The sequence below is a fragment of the Rhineura floridana genome, chromosome 3, assembly GCF_030035675.1.
Source record: "Rhineura floridana isolate rRhiFlo1 chromosome 3, rRhiFlo1.hap2, whole genome shotgun sequence".
NCBI classification, from domain to species: domain Eukaryota; kingdom Metazoa; phylum Chordata; class Lepidosauria; order Squamata; family Rhineuridae; genus Rhineura; species Rhineura floridana.
Window position 1 is genome coordinate 231,598,353 of NC_084482.1, and position 6,145 is coordinate 231,604,497.

At 45.4% G+C, this 6,145-nt stretch overlaps 1 protein-coding gene across 1 annotated transcript in view; it reads right to left on the reverse strand.

Moving 5' to 3' along the window:
• Nucleotides 1–6,145, reverse strand: part of LOC133381949 (H-2 class II histocompatibility antigen, E-D alpha chain-like) — a 411,219-nt gene that overhangs the window by 111,527 nt on the left and 293,547 nt on the right. The window lies entirely within an intron of this gene.

Genomic DNA, 6,145 nt, shown 5'->3' on the forward strand with positions numbered 1-6,145 from the left:
CTGCCCGTCAGAAGAAATATCATTTGAGGCACTTTTCCACTTGTAATACAGATAGGGTCATCTACATTATACAATGTGGATGTAAAAAACTGTACATAGGACAAACCTCAAGAATGGTGAAAATAAGGACAGGGGAACATTTGAGTAATTTAAGGAATAACAGAAGGGCGCCTCTTGTAGAACATCATAATCAGTGTCCTCATTCTATAACAGAATACAAGTTTTGGGTTTTGGAAAAGGTTTTTGGAAAAAACATAGACAATTTATTACGTAGAGAACTATATTCGATTCTGGAATTAGGTACTATGATTCCTAATGGGTTAAATGAGGAATTCAACCTGTTACCTCTACTCTAATTCAGAACAAACACAGTCAACTTAAGTCAGGTGTGGTGAAGTAATTATCATCATCTTTGCAAGACATCAGGTTTCCTGGCTGATTTCCTTTCTGCATTCCCAGTTCTATCTCTTCTTTCTAAAGTCATCCTAGACTTTTGGCAAATGATTCCTCTTCTGGAAGATAAAAGGGTGCTCTGAAAAAACCGTTTGGCTCATAAGCTATTGTCATGTGACCTCTAGCAAAGCATACCTGTGAAACATCAGGTGAGTCATTCCAACTCTGAGAAAGATTTGAATCCTGGGCGATACACGCTAAGGGTGAAGGAGCTGCAGCCACTAAAAAAATCAATTCCATCAAAATATAATATTTATTAGGGATGTTCCATGAGCTAGAGGGAGCCCCAGTTGACGAAGTGTCAAGGTGAGTTAAGCAGTAGAGTGAGAAGAGGGTAAATAGCTCCCATTTATTTCATTCTTTAATTGAATTAAAACAGCTCAGAGCAATAAGTAATAAGGGCAGCCCAAGGTCACCCTGAGCTAGGAGCCAAATCCTGAAAGAACCTATATCTTAGGAGACAGATCCTAGGAGAAGGAAGCCTATAGAAAGCTAGTTTTCAACACCACCCTAGCAGGAAAGCTTCGGGGACACTGTAAACAAGGCTAAATTCCAGTCAGAGAGAAGGGGGAAAAGGAAACTCCACCGATACATACAGGGAGAGAGTCAGCTCAGTCCTTGCTAAAAAGGGCAGCTTTAGCTGTCCTTAAACACAACCGAAAGCCCTGTTTCCCTAGGTTAAAAAAAGGTCAGGCTGTTCTAGGTGGGAGAACAACCAACAAAAGCCCTTAAACAGCCCCACCCCTCTCTAAGGAAGGAAGCCTGAAATAATCCTAAGGAGTTAAGCCCCAGCTGATAGGTGAGCCATCAGCCTCAAGTAACACATCATTGGCTGGCAGCAGTAGCTGGGAGGGACCAGCCACACATATAAAGTCAGAGCACCCTAGCGAGGGAGCCTGCTCCACGAGCTAGAGGGAGCCCCAGCTGACGAAGCGTCAAGGCGAGTTAAGCAGCAGAGCGAGTTCAGCAGCAGGGCGAGGAGGCCAGGGCCCCCCACTCTGCCCGTCTGTTCCCTGACCTCAACTAAACCACAGTCTCCAACCTATTGACGTAATAAACCTTAAACAAAACTATGCACATAAGAAGCCAGCAGGGGTGTGGGGGCTTTCCAGTGTTTTGCACCGCCTGCAGCATGTACAACTATCTGCCTGTTGGACAGAAGTCGTGGGTGTGCTCTCGGTGCAATGAGCTCCTGGCTCTCCGGGAACGACTTCATTTCCTTGAGGCCAAGGTGGCGGACCTGGAAAAGCTGAGAGAGGCAGAGAGGTGTGTGGAGGAGGCCTTCAGGGACGTTATAGCTGTGTCCCACTCCAACGATGATAGCTCTCCTGCTATCATGGAGAACGATGGTCTCGGGGAAGGACAGCATCCAGCCGAGGAAGAGGGAAATGATCCCTTAGAAGGGACCCATTCCTTGGGGGATGAGCAGCTATCCTCTCGTGCCGAGGATATATCTCCAGGGGGTGGAGGGATCCTTGTAGTGGGTGATTCGATCATTAGGAACATAGACAGTGGGGTGTGTGATGGGCGTGTAGACCGCAAGGTGTTTTGCCTGCCTGGTGCGAAGGTTGCAGATATCGCCCGTCGTTTAGATAGTTTGGTAGACAGTGCTGGGGAGGAGTTAGTGGTTGCAGTGCACGTTGGCACCAACGACATGGGGAAATGCAGCCGTGAGGTCCTGGAAACAAAATTTAGGTTGCTAGGTAGGATGCTGAAAGCCAGGACCTCCAAGGTGGCTTCTCTGAAATGCTACCGGTTCCATGCGCAGGACCAGATAGACAGGCCCAGCTTTGCAGTCTCAATGCATGGATGAGACGATGGTGTCGGGTGGAAGGGTTTGGATTTGTTAGGCACTGGGGAACATTTTGGCACAAACCGGGCCTGTACAAAAGAGACGGGCTCCACTTGAACCAGAATGGAACCAGACTGCTGGCACTTAAAATTAAAAAGGTGGCAGAGCAGCTTTTAAACTGACAGGGGGGAAACCCGAGAGGAGGTGAGGAAGGTCCGGTTCGGAATAAACCTCCCCCCTGGGATAAAAACCAAAGAAATAATGAAATTTTAGGCCTAGAAGTAGGCATTGTGAGAGCAGGGGCACAGGATATAAATTCAGAAGGGCAAAATTACCACAGGCCAAACCACAAGTGCCAAAGACACTTAAAGAGAGACACTACTTACAAGTGCCTGTACGCTAATGCTAGGAGCCTGCGAACCAAGATGAGAGAACTGGAGTGCTTGGTCTTAGAGGAGAGCATTGATATAGTGAGCATAACGGAGACCTGGTGGAATGGAGAAAACCAGTGGGATACGGTTATCCGTGGATATAAACTATATCGGAAGGACAGGGAAGGACGTATTGGTGGCGGTCGCTCTATACGTGAAAGAAGGCATTGAATCCAGCAAGCTCAAAACCCCAAAAGAGGCAGACTCCTCCACAGAATCGTTGTGGGTGATGATACCATGCCCCAGGAGGGATTTAATATTGGGAACGATCTATCGTCCCCCTGATCAAAATGCTCAGGGAGACCTGGAGATGAGATATGAAATTGAGGAAGCATCCAAACTAGGAAAGGTGGTAGTAATGGGTGACTTCAACTACCCAGACACAGACTGGCCGCATATGCGTTCCAGTCATGACAAAGAAGCAAAATTTCTAGATATTCTAAATGACTATGCCCTAGACCAGTTGGTCATGGAACCGACCAGAGGGACGGCAACCCTGGACTTAATCCTCAGTGGGGACCGGGACCTGGTGCGAGATGTAAGTGTTGTTCAACCGATTGGGAGCAGTGACCACAGTGCTATTAAATTAAACATACATGTAACTGGCCAATTTCCAAGAAAATCCAACACGGTCACTTTTGACTTCAAAAGAGGAAACTTCACAAACATGAGGGGATTGGTAAAAAGAAAGCTGAAAAACAAAGTCCAGAGGGTCACATCACTCGAAAATGCTTGGAAGTTATTTAAAAACACTATATTAGAAGCTCAACTGGAGTGCATACCGCAGATCAGAAAAGGTACCGCCAGGGCCAAGAAGATGCCAGCATGGTTAACGAGCAAAGTCAAGGAAGCTCTTAGAGGCAAAAAGTCTTCCTTCAGAAAATGGAAGTCTTGTCTGAATGAAGAAAATAAAAAAGAACACAAACTCTGGCAAAAGAAATGCAAGAAGACAATAAGGGATGCTAAAAAAGAATTTGAGGAGCACATTGCTAAGAACATAAAAACCAACAACAAAAAATTCTATAAATACATTCAAAGCAGGAGACCATCTAGGGAGGCGATTGGACCCTTGGATGATAAGGGAGTCAAAGGTGTACTAAAGAACGATAAGGAGATTGCAGAGAAGCTAAATTAATTCTTTGCATCTGTCTTCACAGTGGAAGATATAGGGCAGATCCCTGAACCTGAACTAACATTTGCAGGAAGGGATTCTGAGGAACTGAGACAAATAGTGGTAATGAGAGAGGAAGTTCTAGGCTTAATGGACAATATAAAAACTGACAAATCACCAGGCCCGGATGGCATCCACCCGAGAGTTCTCAAAGAACTCAAATGTCAAATTGCTGATCTGCTAACTAAAATATGTAACTTGTCCCTCGGGACCTCCTCCGTGCCTGAGGACTGGAAAGTGGCAAATGTAACGCCAATCTTCAAAAAGGGATCCAGAGGGGATCCCGGAAATTACAGGCCAGTTAGCTTAACTTCTGTCCCTGGAAAACTGGTAGAAAGTATGATTAAAGCTAGATTAACTAAGCACATAGAAGAACAAGCCTTGCTGAAGCAGAGCCAGCATGGCTTCTGCAAGGGAAAGTCCTGTCTCAGTAACCTATTAGAATTCTTTGAGAGTGTCAACAAGCATATAGATAGAGGTGATCCCGTGGACATAGTGTACTTAGACTTTCAAAAAGCTTTTGACGAGGTACCTCACCAAAGACTTCTGAGGAAGCTTAGGAGTCATGGAATAAGAGGAGAGGTCCTCTTGTGGATAAGGAATTGGTTAAGAAGCAGAAAGCAGAGAGTAGGAATAAACGGACAGTTCTCCCAATGGAGGGCTGTAGAAAGTGGAGTCCCTCAAGGATCAGTATTGGGACCTGTACTTTTCAACTTGTTCATTAATGACCTAGAATTAAGAGCAGGCAGTGAAGTGGCCAAGTTTGCTGACGACACTAAATTGTTCAGGGTTGTTAAAACAAAAAGGGATTGCGAAGAGCTCCAAAAAGACCTCTCCAAACTGAGTGAATGGGTGGAAAAATGGCAAATGCAATTCAATATAAACAAGTGTAAAATTATGCATATTGGAGCAAAAAATCTTAATTTCACATATACGCTCATGGGGTCTGAACTGGCGGTGACCGACCAGGAGAGAGACCTCGGGGTTGTAGTGGACAGCACGATGAAAATGTCGACCCAGTGTGCGGCAGCTGTGAAAAAGGCAAATTCCATGCTAGCGATAATTAGGAAAGTTATTGAAAATGAAACAGCCGATATCATAATGCCGTTGTATAAATCTATGGTGTGGCCGCATTTGGAATACTGTGTACAGTTCTGGTCGCCTCATCTCAAAAAGGGTATTATAGTTGGAAAAGGTTCAGAAGAGGGCAACCAGAATGATCAAGGGGATGGAGCGACTCCCTTACGAGGAAAGGTTGCAGCATTTGGGGCTTTTTAGTTTAGAGAAAAGGCGGGTCAGAGGAGACATGATAGAAGTGTATAAAATTATGCATGGCATTGAGAAAGTGGATAGAGAAAAGTTCTTCTCCCTCTCTCATAATACTAGAACTCGTGGACATTCAAAGAAGCTGAATGTTGGAAGATGGAATTTGCTCCCACAAGACGCAGTAATGGCCACCAGCTTGGATGGCTTTAAAAGAAGATTAGACAAATTCATGGAGGACAGGGCTCTCAATGGCTACTAGCTATGATGGCTGTGCTGTGCCACCCTAGTCAGAGGCAGCATGCTTTTGAAAACCAGTTTCTGGAAGCCTCAGGAGGGGAGAGTGTTCTTGCCCTCGGGTCCTGCTTGCGGGCTTCCCCCAGGCACCTGGTTGGCCACTGTGAGAACAGGATGCAGGACCAGATGGGCCACTGGCCTGATCCAGCAGGCTCTTCTTATGTTCTTAGTTCTTATGTGTTCCATGACATGCTGATCCATTGAGTGCAGGAGATGAGATGAAATCCCTGGCAACCTTGGCATTACATAGCCCCAAGAAAGGACTGCCCTTTTGCAATTATTGATTGATTGATTGATTGATTGCACTTGTATACCACCCCATAGCCGAAGCTCTCTGGGCGGTTTACAGCAATCAAAAACATTAAAACAAATATACAATTTAAAACACATATTTTAAAAAACAATTTAAAACACAATTTTAAAATTTAAAACAATATATAAACAATTTGTAATGGCAGTATAAGGTAGAGTGCCACCACCCCTTAGACTGGTTAACCATCCTGAGCCAAGGGGAAGCTCAGAGCCCAGAAAACTTGCCAAGGATGACAGACAGCAAGAGCCAGACAGACACTCCTTGCCCTGGAGCCTTTAGGCAAAATCCCCAATTCACACAGTAGTCGTGGTCAGTGGCCAAGGTGCCGGTTCAGAGCCAAGCCTCTCCTGAATGAACGCACACTGGGAAATAGAAGTAACTTCATGAAAGAACGACAGAGGAGCTTGCTTCGTGCTGTGCTGCAT